The sequence below is a fragment of the Geospiza fortis genome, unplaced genomic scaffold, assembly GCF_000277835.1.
Source record: "Geospiza fortis unplaced genomic scaffold, GeoFor_1.0 scaffold165, whole genome shotgun sequence".
In the NCBI taxonomy this organism is placed as follows: domain Eukaryota; kingdom Metazoa; phylum Chordata; class Aves; order Passeriformes; family Thraupidae; genus Geospiza; species Geospiza fortis.
Window position 1 is genome coordinate 1467316 of NW_005054442.1, and position 11765 is coordinate 1479080.

An 11765-nucleotide genomic window follows, 5' to 3' on the forward strand; every position below is an offset into this window, starting at 1 on the left:
AAACTATTCTCATGGGACAATCTTACTGGGAAACATTCAGGAGTGCAGCAAGTTCATTTCTTGAAGAAGTAGAATTAAATGGTTGACACATTAAAACATTCCGTGTGAAACTGGTCTTATATTTTTGGTTGCATTCAGGTACATCTTCCTTGAAAGCTAAAACAGGCAAATAAAGAACAGGTAAAAAAAAGGCTAAGAACAGAAATCACATAATGCAATTTCTATTCTTGATGTTTCATAACTTGTCTGTAGCAGAAATTGGGGCATGGCATAAATTTTATCAGCTGGTCTGAGAACTGACAGTCTTGTGTCAGTTGCGCCTGTGTAAGTTGTTTTTCTTGGTTCCAAGTTCACAATTGTTGTTGTAGAAGAAATTGTCTGTCATATTTCCTAGTTCAAATTGTAATCAGGTCTTCTTTAGTAGAAGTATTGGGTGGCTTTTGAGTTCCTCTTCATAATATGGTCTGGCTTGTCTTCACATAAGTGTCATGGTAGTTTTCAAGTGAGAAAACACATAGGGCAGTCTTTTTAATTGAGCCTAGGGACTAGCTAGGCAGAAGGAAGAGTTACTTGTACTGTTTTTTGTGTTCTAAGTCACATTAGAAGGCAATTAGACATTTGCAGTCCCATATGTGGTCATTATTTAGATTTGTTGGCCTTGATTTATCAGGCTGGTACAACTGGCAATGCATTTAAAGGGAAAAAATCTACCTACCTCACTGCTATTTTCTCAATGTATGTTATTTCATACTTAGTAAGAATTCAAAGAAATGGCAGAATAATAGATTTGTATCAGTGTATACTATTAGGGAGCTATTAATCCTTTCAGATTTCAATTCTCTGTATAGCACTCTTGGGCAATAGGACTAGTCTTCATGGTGAGAAATCTGACTTTGTGGTTCCAAGAACATTTATGAGGAGATAATGCTGTATGAAATTTAGCATAGAAAGGATTCCACAGTCCTCCCCTGAATCATCTTTATGCATTTCATCAATAGTAGATGTGGAATTTTGAAGCCATTTGACCCTTGCTCTGCACAGGATAACAGAAATGTGTTCTTTCACCAAGGCGCCCTGATGGCTTCCCTGGCAGCTGGGAGAAGCCACTGATTTCTATCGAGTTCAGCCTCTGTCAAAATAGATAACTAACTTTTCTAACCATATATGTAGCTTTGATTTTGTTTTAGATAGAAGCAGCTATATAATGATATAAAATGAGCCAGATCATTTTTGAAGGATCAGTTTGCTTGCTGCACCAGCTTGCATCTGAGTGAGGAAGTCATGATAAGGATATGGTTAATGGAGGAGTGTGTGTAATCTTAACTAAGGCCTTCCACAAGCTTGAAGATCTGGTCTGCTTTCATAAGCAAAGTTTTACCTTCTATGTGAACTTGTTCCTATAGAAAAGTTTCGTATAATATTTTGGGTTTAGTTTTGTCGTAAAGAAAGATGATATATCCTGCTCTGATTGATATGTACTACTGATCATGAATTCATTGTGTAGCTCTTTAGGGCTGTCTGGCCAGTTTAGCAACAATAGCAACAGATTTAAGAAGGCATTAAAAGCTAATATTACATGCACTGACTCATCTGTTTTTCGCCATAATTCCATAAGTTCATATTGCAGTACTCTACAAAATAGCAGAGGTTAAATCCTACTGCTTCTGGTTTAATAGCTTGTGCAATAAGTTTCAAGTCCATGTCAGTTTTGCAGTTTGTTTGTTAACTAAACTTCATCATTCCCTTTCTTATTAGTGAGCATTGACCTTCCTTCAGATTTCAGGAATCCCCTAGGCCAGCATCAGCTATTTTGAGTGTGGAGTAAATTGGGAAAACAGATGTCAAAAAAGTTCCCAAAATATTGTGTTTTCCAAATCTGGAAGGAAGATTGTCATGTTGATATCAATAGTTCCTTTATTTGTCATGTGGAAACACTTGTGGATACTGGGGACATTTTCAAAATACTTAGGAAATTACTGCTAATGTGACTTTGGGGATAGGGCTTTAAGAGACTGAAAAGGAGATTAAATGGATTTTGATGAAGAAGTAGTCTTCTTTCCTTAAGAGTCAGAGGCAGGCAAAAAAGGCATAACTTTTTATGCATGAAGGAAATAATGGAGTTGCTTGTCATGAGTGATTGGATAGGTTAGGATGCTTGAGTGTGGAAAAAGGGGCATGTGATGGAACTGGCAAAATCAGGAATGGTGTGGTAATTGGTCAGTTTCTATACAAAAACTATGGGACATTGAATGAAACTGGTGGAAGCTAAACAAGAAAAAGGGAGACCTTGTTTACATACAAATTGGAAAATTCTTCTCAAGGTGTCACCATGATATTTTCTGAAAAATCCCTTTGCCAGGATTTTTTCTCCTGAGAAATATTCTTTTCTAGATTTCTGATGTATCCTTTCTCTTTCTTTAGTATAGTTTTAGTGTAGCATTCATTAATATAATATAATAAAATAATAAATCAGCCTTCTGAGAACTTGGAGTCAAAATTCTCATCTCTCACCTCGTCCTGGGGACCCTCACAAACACCATGGCAAGGAGTGTTTAAATTGAATAAATTTAAAAGTAAATACTGAATAAGGTATTGGAAGAGAGCTCTTTTGGAAGGCTGAATACACAGAAACCTCACCCAGAGGAGGAAGTCCCTATAGCTGAAAAGTATTAGAACTTGAGAAAGCATAAGTGTCACTCATAGGGTCTGCGTGTTATTGTTTCCTGGGGATGAATACCCTGCTGGCTGTGCCAGTGGACAAAAGGTTATCTATCACAAGAGTCAAACTTCAAAGAAATTATTTTGAATTATATTTGGATTTTTTATTTCTGTAGAAAGCCTTTTTAGGACTGAATCTCCGCATCTAAAAATACCACCTGAGCCAAAGTCCACTTTGATATTTGTTTTTCAGGAGGGTGATGTGGAATCTAGAGCACAGGAGTTTGGCAGCCTCTGGTGCTGTTTGGGCAGTCTCTGCATGTTGCTATTGTGAGCCTAATGCCATAAAAAGCACCTTTGGATATCATAATAGGTACTCTGTGTCTTCCATGAATCTGGCTACTTTGCTGTTTGAGTGGTTAATATTCACTAATAAGGTATTAAAAGCATTTCAGTTTCTAGAGAGGAAGCATTTAAAAATTCTTCATTTCAGAAGATGTTAGGTCCTAGGATTCTTTTGCAAATCCCAGAATGTGGCATTCATATTTTCTGGAAAAATCCCTTTACTCAGGATTTTTCTCCTGGGAAGCTGAGAAGCCTCAGAGAAAAAGGAAAACAGTTATTATCTCATTTCCTTCCCCTGTGTTTTGCTCATGTGGAATGTGTTTGGTGATTGTTTATCCACAGGTGATTGTTTCATAGGATTCTGGTGTGAGTTGTTTTGGCTCAATGGCCAGTCAGTGCCAAGCTGTGCTGGGACTCTTTCCAGAGTCAGGAGTTTTCATTATTAGCTTTTTAGCCTTCTGTAAGTATCCTTTCTTTATTAAGTATACTAAGTATTCTTTAGTATAGTATAGGATAGTATTGTTTAATATAATATAGTATCATAAAATAATAAATTAGCCTTCTGAGTACATGGAGTCAGATTCATCGTTCCTCCCTTCATTTGGGCACCTTGCAAATACAATACCAGAAGACAATGTTCTTCATTGTTAAGCAGCTAAACCATGCTTCAAAACTTGGTAAGTCTGAAAGCTTTGGTGTTGTATCTGTTCCTTTGCTACAAACAGACAAAATTTTTGAGTCTTAGATGAAAATGGATTTTTTAAACAGGGAGGGCAGTTTGACTATATAATGTATTTCCTAAGTAACTTTTTTCCTCTTTCTGGAGATTTTTAGAGTCATAAGTCTAATAATGTACATTTATAACATGACAAGGAGATGACTGGCATCAATCTTAATAAATACTCAAGATTTTAATACTAGTAACTTGTTGAAACTACCTGTGCTGATGCTAATGGAGTACTGTCTTGAAACTACAGACTTATTATTATAGCAGCAGCTATTCCATGAGAGTAATTGATGTTGCACTATGCCATTTTGTAATTCTCTCCCATTGACTTGCATTTCTTCTCCACAGTCTCCTGTCAGTATTTTACTTTTCCTGACAGATAGTTAATTTGAGAATTTCACAGCTGCACAAATAAATCCAGAGCATCAAGACACGTGCAGTATGCACAGAGCCCACATTTGATTTATTTGGCTTAGTTCAGTAAGACCAGTAAAAAAGATATAAAGATAAGCATAAATAAACTGTGTTAATTGTTGTTACCATTTTTGTTGGCAGGGCACAGTAGTGTGCCCACCATTCTTGGAGCTGCTGCTATATTTACAAACACTCCACTTAAAGTAATGTCTTCATGAAGCAGGTTGAAGATGAATTATCTTTGAGAGTCATGCATTTTAAGAGTTACAGTTAAAAGAATCCGTACCAATTATTCGGAATTAGATCTGGAGTCTGGATCTTGCTCTTAGACCCCAGATGGCCAAGCTGAAAGTCTGATCTAATCAACATGGTGGTTTTATTTATACTGTAGGCTTCAGTTTCTCAAGATTATCTGTGCCCTATAGATGGGATGAATTCTGTAAGCTTGGTGCCTTGAACCTTCTGCCCAGTGTTGAGAGACTTCAGCTGCATCAGTGACGTCAGGTCCAGGTCCCCTCTGTGAGTTATAAGTCTGACTCTCCAGTTGAGGATTTCATTAATAGGGCTGCATAAATTGTTAGGCTATGAACATATCCTTTAGGGTCTGGAGCAGCAATTTGCTTTTCTGCACACTGATACTTTCTGGACTTATTTTGCAATAAAATCTCATGGAGCCAACTTCTAGTCATATGCTTGATAGATGTGACTCTCAGTTTCTTGGGAAGATTAAAAAACTACAGCATTGTCTTTTTGTGTATTAATCTTTCTAGTGGCAGACTGATGTGAGTGTGAGAGGGAAAGATTGATCTTGCAAAATGATTCACGAGTGCTGATCCATCTAGGATTTCCACAAGGCTGCAAAGCTGCTTGTCAGAGAACTCTGTATGTTTCTCAGTCATGTCCAATAGCTTGCTCGTTCAGCTGGGTTGCTACCAGGTTTCTTGCAGATATTGAAGGATTTTTCTGCAGTAGGTCCCTTGCACAAACCTTCTGTGCCTAAGCAAATACTCCTACAACTAAAGTTTTTGCTTGCAGGAGGATTGCATGGCACAGTAAAGTGGTGTTGTCCATCAGACTATGAAAGCAGATTTCTGAACAATTCCAAGGATATTATGTGTTTGTCTGCTTGGCATGTTCCAGGTGAATACATTGAACTACTTAAAAAGGTTTTAAATGCACTTCCAGCCATGCACTGTGTTGGAAGCAGAGCTATGCAATCCTGGACACTAAGACATCATATGTCTCTGGATTGTTCCTCTCATTGATATTTGTCCTTGGGCAGGCATGGTTTGTTCCCTGGTTTGGCTGAAGAGCAGTGGATGTGAACTGGCCTTGCTCTTTTCAGTGATTCTCCTGCACACCTCTCTATCTGCTTCTGTTTAACATTGAAGAAATAACAAGAATTTGCATCACAAGCTAGTTGTCAGGGAAAAAGCAGGGCAGATTTAAGTATTTAACTACTTGGTAGTCCAACTTTGGGAAATATAATGATTCAGACTGCAAATCAGGTCATGAGAACCAAATTTTGATTTCTAATAATTTAATTTAACAAGAGAACACCAAGTTTTTTTCCAGAAATTTTTAAATACCATTGGATTTGTATGGAATGCTAATACTTAAACACTTCATAAAATTTATGTTAAACCTGGATGTTTTCATAACATTTTTGCCATTACTTCAATACATGTATCAAAGATAGGGATGGCATGTTTTCTGAGAGAAATTTATAAAAAGCCATTTTTAGACTTGCTGGATTTTGCCTCTTATATGAAATGCATTGTTATGTTCCTATTACTTATTTTGTAAAGTATTTAAAGCAAACTATAGACATCTTTGTAGCAGATCTTTCTATTTTGCTTTTTATTTAGACTAATAGGAATAGTCTGGAACAGAAATGTAACAGAGACTTGCATGGAAATTACCTTATAACTTGAGAAAACAACATAATTTAGACCAACTGTCTTCAGTTTATGGTGCAGTTCTTAGGTCTAAGTTAGTGGTAGCAGTTCTCTGGGAATAAGGAAGAACTACAGACTTTGATGCAATTATCAATAGGTACTCCTGAACCAAGATAAGCCAGAATTTCTGAAGCAATGCGAATGGTGAACATAAGTAATGACTACAATGCAGAAGAAGAAAACAAATTCCCTTTGAGGCATAGACATCAATTTATAGCTACCATAATTATGTTTAATTTGTTTATTTGAATAAATATTTGAAATTGTGTTTGTTTATGTAAATCAGCCCCAAAGGCTTCAAGTATGCAGTAAAGCTTTGCACTTAACTTGAGGCTGATTTAAGGCTGATTTAGAAATTTTCTTGTATAGATAAACACTCCATGTTTTTCAAATCATGAAAGTTTTCAAGTTCCACACCTGTTTAGAATTCCCTGGGCTCTAGCAGTTTACTTGTGATTTTTAATGGGAAAACTTACAGAAATTCAGATTCTTTGTCATAAAGACAAAGATGCATTTTTTTCTCAAAAATTACTATCCAGAGCTTTGGAGGATTAGATTTACCTGCAGGGAGGTTCATGCTAAATTCCTCCTGAAGGTTTTCAGCATCTGCATAAAAATTTCATCTTTGTTAAACATCTGAAAATTCAGAAAGCAAACAGATAAAGCATCTCAAAAAATGCTGTATTTCTTTGGACTGTCTAGATATTTCAGAGTCTTCCTTGACATTTGCCTCATGGGAGGTAATGCACTATTTGGAACTAATCTTAGAGAAAAGGGCTGGAAAACCCTCACCTTGTCTTGCACTTCAGAATGTCACAAAATGTGAGATTGCTCATTGGGAGAAAACCAGGTGGAAGAGAAAGAGGAGGCATAATGGTAATACAGTGTATATCCACTATTATCAAGGAGTTTGAATAGATTCTTACATTTGTTATTTAGACTGACAGTGAAAGGCTATTCACTATAATTCCATGGATCAAAGTACCATGTTATTTGACCCCACTGTCAGTGAAATTATGCAAACCTTTTTCAATAAGAAATTTTAGAACCTGTGATGTGTTTTGATGAACTTCAACCATTTAGTAAGAATTTTTTTGAAGCATTTTCCTTAGCTTGGGTTTTTCTGGAATAATAAAGGGGTAAAGTGATTTTGAAATTGCTCTTACCAAAATTAGTTGCTTTTGCCAAGTTTAGGGGGTTTTATGCTTTATTTTGAGATAATCATGTCCCCTTTAGGAATGTGATATTTCATAAAACATAAGATGCTTTTAAAAATATGTCCCATGAAAATCCACATGATTCACAGATTTCACCATTTATATATCATGGAAATACTTTCACATCTCATGGAATAATTGGTGCTTATTGGCATGTTCATTCACAAGTTGTGCTGTGTGACAGTGCCACAAAAAATGCAATTCTTCTGTTAATTGCAATCCTCCAATTTTTTTCTCATTTAATTGTAATAAAAATGAGGGAAATTCAGAAACTAGGATTCTTTTTGTCTTCTTCAACTAACTCTTTGCTAATTCAGCTCTGAGTTCTGAGGTTATGATGGGGAAGAGCTCAGGATCATCTACCAAGGATAAGGTGTAATTGCTCTCTGAAAGAGCAACTGTGAGAATTGCCACATTGTGTTCTAATCAAATGTTATTGAAGCCCATTATGAAATGCCAATTTTAAAAATCCCCATCTAAATGTTAGTTCTGAAACCCAGAGACCTGAGGGAAAAACACAGACCATTTATTCAAGGTGAATGAACACTACTGAACCTGTTTTCATGGATACTGTAGGGAGGTCTTTGCCATGGCTTACCCTGGTGTCTCTCTCTTATTGTCTCTGTTTATAAAATCTTAATAGGCTTAAAAAGATTAATTCAAGTCTCTCTCTTGAATGCTATCTAATTTTAGTCACTCTATTTAATGCTACTATAGCATTGGAAATAAACCAAACCACCCTTGATTTTTGCATTTGGCCTGCTAGCATTTTCAGAGAGTAGCAGTAATGCCTTTTAATTTTTGGTGCATACAGGCCTGGAGTTTGCAAATTACTTGTTCAGGCTTTTGGAAGACTGTTGGTAAAAGTGAACTTGTCAGTAGGCATGGATCTGTTACAGATGTAGATGTCTAGAACTTTTAAAAGACGATTTATCAGCCTCCCCAGTTGTATTTGTAGATTGCCCCATGGCAGGGAGGAATGATGGATCTGACTCCATGTTCTCAGAAGGCTAATTTATTATTTTATGATACTATATTATATTAAAGAATACTATACTAAACTATACTAAAGAATACAGAAGGGATACTTTCAGAATGTTAAAAAGATAATAATGAAAACTCGCGACTCTTTCCAGAGCCCCAACACAGCTTGGCACTGATTGGCCATTGATTGGCCATTGAGTAACAACAACTCACAGCAGAATCCAATGAAACAATCACCTGTGGGTAAATAATCTCCAAACACATGCCAAAGGAGCAAAACACAGGAGAAGCAAATGAGATAATTATTTTCCTTTTTCTTTGAGGCTTCTCAGCTTCCCAGGAGAAAAATCCTGGGTGAAGGGATTTTTCCAGAGAACGTGAATGCTGCACTCCCCAAGTCTTTGGACCAGAGTGACCTAATCCCACCCTGAGTTACACAGATGGAGTGGGAATGGACTGGAGCTGACTTCTGTTGATGTGGGCTCTGTTGTGATGCTCCATGAGCTGTGCTCTGCAGTGCAGGACTTCTGGCTGTGATCTCGGTGTTCCCCTGGGTGAGCCAGCCCCTGAGAGCCTTCCAGCTCTGACAGACTTTGGGATTTTGCCTCCATGTGTTGAAATGCACATATCCTTAGACTACATTTAAATTACTTATTAGTCAAATAATGAAATGTACTGTAGCTGGTGAATGAAGCTTCTGCCTTGCTGCTTTCTGACATGATTTACTTCTGGATATCACAGTGAATTGTCTGTGGATTGAATAGTCTCTTGTATTCCTTGGATTTCTGGCACACTGCTAGAAGTAAAAGCTGCATTTTTTCTGTGAAACTAGTTTTTCATTACAGTTAACACTATCTTTTTCAAATAACCAACCTTTTGTCATGTGATGAGTAAGCTGTGTCTTGGACAGAGAACTTAGAAGAAAAGAGACATGAAAAAATCCTTAACTTTGAAAATTATATTGTTAAATTAAGTTTATTTTCCATATATGCTTAAGAAGCTAACACTAATGCCACAAGGAAGAATGTGTTCTACTTTGACACTTAATAAAATGGTTAAAGCATTAATTTAGTCCTGCAGTTATTTGAATGTTGAAGTCTGTATATTTCTATAAAGCCTTGATGATATTAATTATTTTTATTGACATATTGTAAATATGTTAGGGATTCCAAAGTATTCACAAATGTTTTCTTAGAATCTAGAAAGTTGATAATGAGTGATTTTTTGACTTTTGATGATCTCGGTGGTTATTATATGGGGTAGAAATCAACACATGATCTGTAAACTTGAAATCCAATTTCCTATTCCATTAAAATGATGTGATATGACAATGCAAAGACTGTGTTTCCCTGAAGGACAATGTTTCGCTGCTTGTTAAGTGAATTGCTTAGGGGTGCTTGCTTTGTTCAATGTTCAGTGTGTGTGTGTTGTGTTCAATGTTATTTTTCATCAATCTAGAAGTTGTTCTTAGTTCTGTGTCTGTGGAAAAGTTTGGCTTTGTTTTTGTCTCCTAAGTCTTCAGAACTTCCTTGCTGAGTTTTCGTATTCTAAATTTGCCCTGGGGTTTAAATTCTATTTTGCAGCTTTAGGAGGGCTGAGGGGTTTATATTTTTTTTCTTAGTTTCTTTTCAGTGGGAAATGTTTAATTTTAAATTCTATGTATATATTTCCATCTTCTGTTTTACATGTACATTTAGCACATTCTTTTGACCATTGGTCCAGTTGTTTAAGAACACTTGAGCAAAGTGAGGAAAGAATTGAAGGAGGAAAAGGATTGGTACTGACCGCAGAGCTAAGTGAAAAGGCAAATGGTAGAAAGTTTTGAAATAGATACATGTTCTGTCTAGCTGATATGATCACATTTCAGTAGGAATTTATGCTCACATAACACTAAATGGCCTAGCTAGACACCACAGCAGTTAGGTGCTGCATAGCCTAATTTCCCCCGCAAACCCCCATTTTGGTTAATGTAGGTCATCAGGAGATAAAAGCAAATTTTTCCTGTGAGTACCTAGTAACTGTAACCCTCTTTCATAGCAGACAAATGGCTCATCATTTTCTTTTTATTCAAGCATAAGTGATAGTTCAAAATGTCCTGAAATCATCTTTTCAAAGAGGGAAATATGGTGAACAATCTTCAAAATACAGGTCAAGTCTGTCTGCCGTAAATAAATGGGGACTTCAGCATGTGTTGGTGAACTCGTTTTGAAAAAGCAGTACAAAAAATCCATTTTTCCATGTGATTTCAGAGCATCCATGTAAGAGAGTCCCTTTTGGATTTAGAAGTGAACCTGACAGCATTTTTCCAGGATTGCATCATATGTTTCACTCGCACTTTCACATCCTGTATTAAACCACATGCGTGCACGTCAACAAGACAAGATTGTAAAAGGAGTGTGACTGGGGAATTGTTTTCCTGATACTTGATAGGAGTAATTGCAGCCACTGCTGCTTCAAAGCAACTGTGGTCATACTATACTATGTCAACAAAAGTCAGTTTTGCCATGTGGAAACCTAATTATTTCAGAATGATCTGTTAGAAAGCACTTTTGAAATAGTCAGGCCATTTATACAACTCAGTGAAAAATATTTGTGCACGAAACCTTTCTTGAATAAAAGCTTTCATGTGTTATAGTTTGAGCAGTACAGTGACAGTTTTGGAAATATTAAAAAAGTAGACTTCTGTTTAAGAGGTTGTAGGAAAATTTAGTAGGTGATTAGAAAATATGAGTATTTCCCTATGATTTGTGTGATAAACCTGGTAGGGCTATTACTGAATAGAAAAGAGGGTGGGGTTTTTTGCTGTTCTCTTCAGCAAGACCCTAAAACTATGGGACATGGGATGAAACTTTTATATATTTTAGTAAAATCATGCAATGTCAGGGATATTTGTCTATGTAGTATTTGCTCCAGAAAATGACTCGCTTTTGTGGTCTTTTTGGTCGTTAAATTATGTAGCTGTTGTTCACAACAATGTCTTGTTTTTACATGTGGTTGTTTGTCACTTCTGAGCTGTTCAGGACATCTGTTAATCAAACTTTTTCTCTGTCACTATGAAATTAAGAATATCTCAAATTTGCTTAGTTAAGTGTGATGTTCTGTACCTAGACTCTTACTATTTGCTGTAAGTAGCTCTTACTACCAGAAATGTCCTTTTGAAAGACACTGTGAAGGAATGCTGTGAGTTCCATGAATGTCTAAGCTTCATAGTGAACTAGGTTAAATGATGTGTTTAAAAGTCTTACTTGTCAAGGCATAGAATTGTAATTTATGTGTATGAAATTTCAGGTGATTACTGACACATAAACCATCTGTTCTGAATTGCTCTTCTTGAGAAAAATTCTGTGTTCAGTCACTGCAATATACATCAGTCAAAAGATACCAAACATTTAGAACCAGATTTATCAATGTGTTGTTAGTACTGGGGAGCAGCAGTGACCCAAGGGTCTGTGTGGGTTTTCT

General features: G+C 36.4%; 1 protein-coding gene across 1 annotated transcript in view; it reads left to right on the forward strand.

Annotated features, from left to right (window-relative positions):
* The window catches only part of GAS2 (growth arrest specific 2), a 92428-nt gene that overhangs the window by 18291 nt on the left and 62372 nt on the right, over positions 1-11765 (forward strand). The gene's annotated exons all lie outside the window — the stretch shown is intronic.